Source organism: Onychostruthus taczanowskii, unplaced genomic scaffold (assembly GCF_017590055.1).
Source record: "Onychostruthus taczanowskii isolate IOZ18803 unplaced genomic scaffold, ASM1759005v1 scaffold127, whole genome shotgun sequence".
Lineage (NCBI taxonomy): Eukaryota > Metazoa > Chordata > Aves > Passeriformes > Passeridae > Onychostruthus > Onychostruthus taczanowskii.
The window spans coordinates 1138334-1145092 of record NW_024498429.1 but is presented as its reverse complement, the minus strand read 5'-3'; the positions used below and the strand labels follow the sequence as shown (position 1 = coordinate 1145092).

The following is a 6759-nucleotide window of genomic DNA, read 5'->3' as shown; positions in this document are numbered from 1 at the left end:
GGACGCTGCATCTGACCCCAGACCAACAGAGTGAGAACCCTCACAATTTTAAGCTGATATAAAATATTCACTGATTAATTCACCCCCTTCACCCTTTTTGTGCCGCCAGGCCGCCCCTCGGGCTCTACGCCCCGCACCCGGGGCCGCTCCCGGCGCTCCGCGCCCCCGCCCGGACCCCGCCGTGCCGCCGTCCCCTCCCGCCCCCGGCGCTCCGCCGCCCAAAGCCCGGCCGGGCTCGGGGCCCCCCGGGCTGCTCCGCGCCCCCCGGCCCGGGGCCTGCGGGCAGCAGCGTGCCCGGCCGCTGCAGGGGCTGCGTACAGATTGTTCACCTGATGCGAGCTTCGAGTGCCGCTTCTTGTTGCCGAGCCTTATGTTGCATGCATATGGTAGCTGCCAGCAGAAGAGGATAACGCATTTTGGGCTGTAGCTTAAAAGTTTACCAATGCTCCCTTGCTTCTCCCTGCTTGAGGGGTTTTATTCGTTTGAGTGGAGAGGAAATGGTAGAGATATGTATTTGTCGGGTGAATGTCGGCTTAGGAACTTGAAAGCAGTCGGAAGGTCTTATTTGTTTGTTTTATGTGAGGTTATAAACCCTGTTACAGGTATAAATTGGCCGTTATTATTATCATTACTGTTTTTATAGAGGCACAGATGTCTGGGTGCTGTGAAGAGGGCCAGACCTCAGTGGTGTGTAGCTGCAATAAACTCGGTGTTGCAGAGTGGCTCGTGGGGTGGCTTTGGAGGCACATGCAGCTGGCACGAGACAGGCTTGGCTCCCAAAATGACACTGCATCTGTAACTGCCGGGTGGCTGTTGGACAATCTCACATCTACAGCTGGTGGATTTTAAGGCTATTGATGCTGGATGTTTCTGTTTCCTCAGCTCAGTGCTGTGGCCAAAGAGGTGGTGGTGCTTTTGAGGAACTGTATTTGTTTTCTGTGGGCACGGGCGGCTGAAGCACCCCTTCCCTCACCTCTCTGAGGTATGTGGCATGTGTTGTGTGGCTCCTGGCCACATGAAGGTTTTGGTATGCAGCTCGTGGGATCAGCAGTCTTGGCCCATTTTGGTATGTGCACAGGTGCTGTTTGTGTATCGTGGGTACCAACATGATTTTGCACTTGGCTCAAGTCTTCTACCGGGCAATGTTTCTGCAGAGGATAAAGCTGGACCCTTCTGTAAAGAATGGCGTGTTTTCCAAGTTCAAGACTTGCAGAAGGTTTTTCTTTGTTCCTGTATTTTCTGTTCTTTGTTTCCCAGCAGAACTTTCTAGGTATTTAATGTATGGTTGTGATGAAGGTGTGTTTCGGGTCAGTGTAGGTGTTCCTGGTGCTTGGAGGAGCCAGGCTGGGAGCAGCTCAGAGCCACTGCTTTCCACAGCCTCTTGTGGTGCTGCTTCCTTGGTGGGTGTAAGGCAGGAGTGCTTCCTCTGGCCGCTCTCACTCTGCATCAGGAGTTGCTCAGGGTGGTTAGGAAGCTGGAAACGATGCATATGGGGAATATTTATCCGGGTGAAAGTCTGTTCTGAGATTCTGAAATTTTGGCTGACAGGTAAATAATCTCTCATAAAATGTAATAAGGCAAATGTGCGCTACTGACGTGTAAAAGTGAAATCTAGGTTTCTCTGCTTCTTGAGTGTCAGCTTGGATTTGGTCACTGGCATCTTATTTTTCTGAGGGTGTGCTGTCTCCAGCTTGAGATCTTTATTCCCTACTTCTTCCCACTATTATTATTGTTCAACACCCCTTCTGCCTCAGTGTACAAATGGTGGCCAGTTTTTCTTTGCAGCAGAACAATTGTATTTTTCTGTCCCAAGTAAGCTTTTCTATAAACGTGACACTGACAGTCATTTTAAATGGTGCCACTTGCCTTACTCAAAACAGGGTTATGTCAAGAGAAATTGTGCTGCTGCTGCTTTTGTTTATGTGGTAGTACTGTAATAGGAAAAGACTTGTTCTTGGTACAATGAATGCTGGTACACCAGAAATCCTGCTAATGATAGTGATTAATGCGTGCTGCTCAAAATAGCTATCACTGCTGATATGACTAATTGTGCTGTATGAAAAGAGCTCCTTTATTCCCAGTGATCTCAAGGTGTTTCTGGAGTTCTAGAGAAGTGTCTGATCAGTGCAGACAGATAGCTGCACAGGGAGATACAGAACTTGCTGGAGTGTGGCAGCTCTCGGGAGCTTGCTGCTGTGCTGCAGAGCCAGTCAGGGCTGAGAATGAGTATTTTCTTGTGGTGATTGTAGGTAGATAGAATACTCTTACAGGAATTGGGTGTTAGCCAGTGCAACAACCTACGTGTTGCAAACAATGCCAGGGTATTGTTAGTAGCTACAGAAGGGGTTTATATTGTACATGAAAGATGACATTTCCAGCAGCATGGGTAACCTCATCACAGGGCACTGTGCTGGAGCTGGCTCTGGGGGCCACTGGAGCTGCTGCACTTGACAAAAATCTGTGTTGTAATTGCTCTGCTCCTCCTAGAGCTTGGTGATGTGTCTGGATACTCTTCCCAGGCCTTTGGGCATCCAGTGATGGTGACAAGCTGCAGGCAATCCCATGCTGCTGGGCCATGGCACATTCCAGGCTCTGTTTGAATTTTGTATGTGCTGGAAACTTAGTGGGGGCTGTGGATCTAAACCATAGGAGGTCCTGTGTCTTGATACCTGTAAAATCTGAAATTCTGGCTTGTAGGATGAAAAAATGTTTTGAAAATTAAGTAGAGTATGTTAAAGATAGGTTTCACAGTCGCTGACAAGAAGCTTGAAGTTGTGTTTGTTGCACCTCTGGCTTTGTAAAGTTTCTTCTCTTCTGCTGTTCATGTACCTCAAGACAATTTTACATTAGGAGTTGTTTAAACATTTGTCCTTTCAGCCATCAAAGAAACACTTGAGGTGTGTGTGAGGGAATAGGACACATTCCATTCACAAATTCTGCTTTGCAGGTTAATTGCCAATTTGGTCTGATGGGATTCCAGTCTTGTAGTGTGCTGTGGATAAACTGGTTTAGTCCAGTCCCTTGAATTTTGTCAAAACTGTGATTAAAACAAGGAGAGAAAAAAAAAGACTTTTAAAATGGAACTTCAAAATTATACTTTTGGTGGTAGTGAGGTGTGTTTCACTTTGAAGAGCTGTAATGTGACTAGACAAATTGTTTTGAGAACTGTGGTCTTGGAATGTCAGTCTTGTCTTACCCTGCTGTAATTAATGAATTAGTGTATTGGCTACTTAAGATAAATTTTGGGGAATTGATCTGTGTGATTCTGTTAAGGTCACAAGCTTTGTGAGGCAAACCATCTTCCAGGGATTCAGGCTGGAGTGCTTTGGAGTAAAAGAAAAAGGAGTGAGTGTGTGTGAGAAAAAGCAGAATAGAAGGTTTAGAAATGCTGGTCAAGCTTTGAAGAATGACAGAAAAGAGCTGAAAAGGGGAATGCAAAGGACCCCAGGTACAGCTGGGGGAGTCCTGGGATGTCTGTGAGTGTGTGGGTGGGTCTGAGGTGGGAGTAGCTGAGGCTCTGTGAGCCTTTCAGGCATCTTTGAGAGGCTGTGCAGCACGTCAGGCATTTTCCCAGCTGTGATACTGCATTCCATCGATGGCAAATTGGCTTCAGTCTGGTGATAACATACGGCAGCTTATCCAACTCCAGTTGGAAGTGTGATATTCTAGGACTTGGCTTTGAAGAACCATTTGCACTAAGGAAATAAATATTCTTCCTTCTAAGGAAAGCCCTCATAGGAGAGCATGATAGCACTGGCAGATAGAATTTTTACTGTATTAGCTAAAAAGCAAACCAAAAACTTTAAAAAAATTTACTGTAGAGTAACTGCCCATGTTTTACTGTAGGGTCACATTGACAAAATAATGCCTTAGGCAACATCTTTACAATGCATCCCTAAGTTGTGACCAATTCCTGCTTATGTTTTTAGTAACATTTTCTCCCTGAAATATCTGATGAGTATTTTCTGGTTTAGGCTAGCTAGATTTTCATTGTTCCTTCTTCGTGTTCTTTTGTTGCTGGCTTTCCTAACAGTTTTCTGCTTTTTCAAATGGTTGGGGGTTTGGGGTCAATGGGACTCTGTGGTTTATCAAGTCATATTACAGTGGGGTACTTGTCAGGCATTAACATTTTCTGGTAAGCATTTCTGTACAACAGCATTGCAAAAGATAGATTCTTTGGGAAATTCCAGCAGGAGAATTCTTCCACCAGCCTGTCGGTCATTCCTCATGTTGAACTATTCTATTTTTGTTCTTCCCTGATACTACCTATGTGCTGGTTAGAATGCTGTAAGGGAACATGTCAGCTGGCTGTTTAATAGCAGTGGTTTAGGTGTGACTCTTGTTTAGTTGTGCACTCAAAGCTGACATTTAAATGGTACTGTCCAATTATAGAAAATTCCTTGGGCCCTGTGTCGTGTACTCTGCAGTCTGGGAACAGAATAAATCTCCTCAAGCTAAACAGCTTCTGAATGTAAGAGAAAGAGAAATAATAATATTGAACTTAGTTTCTTTAATGCTTTATTTTAACACATTTTGGGAACTCTAAAGCAGAGTTGTAGAGGAGAGGGTAGGAGAAGAGCAGGAACAAGGGACTTCCTTTTTTCCATTTCTCCACAGGCATCTCTAGTGTGATTCATTCATGTGGGAGTTGTCTACCAATGAAATTTATCTCCAATCCGACAGTAACTGAGTGCTTTTAGTTTCCCAAGTAGATTACCTGACTGTCATAACTGGTATGTTTGTGAGTTTCTGGATGGTGTTGGGAATTCCTCTGGATTTACTGGGGTAAAATTAGATCCTTTGAAGCGTGTCCACATGATTTGTCTCATACCAGGATATTCAGGGCAATGATACTGGGTAGTTTTTAATGAAAGTTGAACTTCCTGCTCTTCTGTACATATGACAGAAGTTGGCTGTGTACCTGGGAATGCTTTGAGTCCAAGCACAAGGACTTCCCTGGAGAAAGATAAAGCACCTGAATGTCTGCAGCTCACATTCCAGGAAATTCTGGAGATCTTTCCTAAGAGTCTAAGGTAATATTTTTTTCAAGTCCCTTAAAAATATTTGTAGCTGATAATCTCATGCTGAAGAAGCCAGATATTCTTTTTATATGATCATGTAACAAAACTGCTGAAAAGCAGAGAGGCCTGTAGTGCCTAGGAAGGACACACACAGAAACACTCCTGTTCTTGAGAGACTCTTCTCATGGCTGCATCCTCACAGCTGCAGTGGAGGACTGGGGAATCACAGGGGAAGGATCGCAGTGGGTAAATGTAATTCTGTGCCAAACTCTGAAAGATTTGAGGAACGTAGCCTCTTTCTGGTGGGTATTTCAAAATGTTTGTCAGAATGCTATTTGCAAGTCTTGCACCAGATGGTTTTGTATTATGTGGAAGGAGGAAGGATACAAGGAGGAAGAGAGTACCTAAAAATGCTATTCTTCCAGTTCTGTATGTCCTTCTTCAGGGGAACTTCAGTGTAGGATGAGTTTGTAATCTGCAGATACTCAGAAGAAACCATATTTGTCAAATGCAGGTAAAAATGAATGCAGATGTTCATCATTTGTTAGAGGTCCCTGTGTTTGTAAAAGAGTGAAAGATGCTGAGCAGAGAAGGTACTTGGTGGGAGGGGAGAGTAGCAATGCTGCTTGTGTTAGACGTCTGCAGTTCTTGGTCCAAGCAGGAGTTAAGGGCAGGTGGTGTGGAATAGCATTAACTAAAACTGTGCTAAGATGTTGTTCCAGAATTCTGCTTCATCAGTGCGTGTTTCTCAGCTGCAGAATAAACTTATTTAGCTTCTTACCAAACACATAGTTAGGTATTTATTTGTGGTTTTCCAGCTGAGCAATACAACTTGCAAATATTTAAATAATAAGGCAATAAGATCAACCCTTTTTGCTATGTGAGATAAGCATTTGCAAGCAAATGATGCAATCAAAAACTTTAATATGATGATGAAAAATAGATCTTCTCCTAAATATGCGTGTGTTCTTTAGGAAGAACAAAAACCTTTAATTTACTAAATAAACCAAAGAGAATGAAGAAGCTTGGTAATGATAAGAATTTTGTTTTACTGGGTTCAGTTGTGAGTGGTGCACAGTCTTGGTGAAACCAAGACTGTTGTTGGCAGGAGAGCAGAGTGTGAGTGGGTACTTGGACACTCCTTATGTGCAGAGAGCAAACTGGGCATCCTTCAGTAACTCATAGTGCAGTACAAATAAATTGTCCTTCCACCAAGTGTGAATAGATGCACATCTTCTGACAGAAACAAGGTTAAGGCTTTGGTAGTGCTACACTTGTTTTGGCTGTTTTTAAAGAGAAGTTGCTGAAGTTTATGTGTAGAAGAACAGGATGGGTCAACTAAAAATTAAATTTCCTAAAGAAATGTGAGTGTATGTGAACTTGTAATTCTGTGGCTTATTTTTGTTTCTTGCTGATGAAAATTGTACGGAGTCCTGGAAAGAAATGTTAGTTATTAGAACCAAACCCTGAAAAACAGAGCATGTTATAGCAACATTCTGCTTTTGGGAACATGCTTGGTTCTGTATTAAAATGTTGGAGAAGTCCTTACTCAAAGGAGTCTCTCTGTCTGTCTTGTATTGCTTTCAGAAGGAGAAGGAAAACATTTTTTTTTGAGCAATCCTATTAGATCTCATAATAAACTTCTTTGTGTAAACACTGCAATAATTTCCAGGGCAGCAGATTGTGATGTTGAATTCAGCACTTTGACCTCATTCCAGGCCCAAAGAGGAGCAAACCT

General features: G+C 43.5%; 1 protein-coding gene across 1 annotated transcript in view; it reads left to right on the top strand.

Annotated features, from left to right (window-relative positions):
- The first annotated feature begins 3500 nt into the window (after window positions 1-3500).
- GARRE1 (granule associated Rac and RHOG effector 1) overlaps window positions 3501-6759 on the top strand; it is a 52352-nt gene continuing 49093 nt past the window's right edge. The window contains exon 1 of the mRNA XM_041396247.1: window positions 3501-5033. The gene's annotated coding sequence lies outside the window, so the exon portion shown is untranslated. The remainder of the gene's footprint in view (window positions 5034-6759) is intronic.